Genomic DNA, 1,474 nt, shown 5'->3' on the forward strand with positions numbered 1-1,474 from the left:
GGGCCAGAGATCAGATTAAGTGTCAGGACTGGCAGCAACTGTCAGTCTATAAATATGTAATGAGTCCAAGGATCAAGGTTAGTCAAGAACAGATCAGGCAGTGAAGTGCAAGGTGGGTCAAGATGAAGGCTGCAGAAGACAGGCTTCCCAGATGAAGTGCTGGGGTCTGCTCTTAATGGTCCTGTGCACAGGAGCCATATGATAGCACATGATACCACTCCCCTCCTTTGTTCAGTGCAGCCTCTCCATTCCTGAGCCTTAGACAGGATTGGAAAGACCTCCCAGATATGAATTCTTTGCCTTTCTGGACTATAGAATATGGACCACTGTCTTGATTTCGTGCTTCTATTCTCTATCCTTCCTTTGTGAACCATTGGCTGCACTGGGGGCTGTGTGACCCTGTATGTGTTGCCGCTTCTGTGAAGCCCTTTCCCAGAGCCTAAGCCACCTCAGTGTGCAGTTCTAAGGCCAGTCGCTGTCACTCTGTCTTGCCTACTCTACCCAAACTATCTGTTAATGCAAATAACCTGAAACATACAGATAGGAGGCACGGACCAGGGTGGAGTGGGGTGGGACAGTCCAGAGTTAAAGAGCACCAGGACGTCATTGTTGAGATTAAAGCAGGTGGCAACTATGGATCTCAACTAGGTCATGGCAATTTAAACGAATAGAAAGGCATGGATGAAATGGAGAATTTATGAGCCTTGGAAACTAACTATAGTGGATAAGATAAATAAAATAATTCCAAGATTTTGTCATTCATAATAGCTGAAATATAAAAATGAGGCACTGCTTTCATAGGAGATGATAAGGAGTTCAGTTTTTGCTTGATTCCATGAGATTTGAAATCTAGGGGGAAATATCCAGGACACAGTGTAATTTGTCTGGAAATAGTTAGAAATTAAGGAATGAAACCCCAGTGAGAGTCCAGGACAAGAGATGAACACTTAAGAGCTTCCTACACAGAAGCAATTATCTACATTCAATGTGTAGATGACACAGGAGTAAAGTAACGTAAAGAAAGAAAAGCAGGCCAAGAACAGAACAGTGAGGAAACGTTCTCATTTAGGGAAGAGCTAAATGGACATGAGGTAGGAAGCCTAGGACAGGAACCAGTGTGCTTCGAGTGGGATATAAAGAAATCCAAGAAAGAATTATAGCAAGAAGAGGTGAGCAACAATATCAAAATTGTAGAGATGTTAAGAAAGATAAAAACTGAGACTACTCAATGAAATTTAGCTATTGGTGAGTACTTGCAAGGTCTTTTGATTCACCTACTAAGAGATATCTAACTGAAGTCATTTTTTTTAACATCTTTATTGGAGTATAATTGCTTTACAATGCTGTGTTAGTTTCTGCTGTAAAACAAAGTGAATCAGCTACACGTATACATATATCCCCATATCCCCTCCCTCTTGCATCTCCCTCCCACCCTTCCTATCCCACCCCTCTAGGTGGTCACAAAGCACAGAGC

The sequence above is a fragment of the Physeter macrocephalus genome, chromosome 9 (genome assembly GCF_002837175.3).
Source record: "Physeter macrocephalus isolate SW-GA chromosome 9, ASM283717v5, whole genome shotgun sequence".
In the NCBI taxonomy this organism is placed as follows: Eukaryota; Metazoa; Chordata; class Mammalia; order Artiodactyla; family Physeteridae; genus Physeter; species Physeter macrocephalus.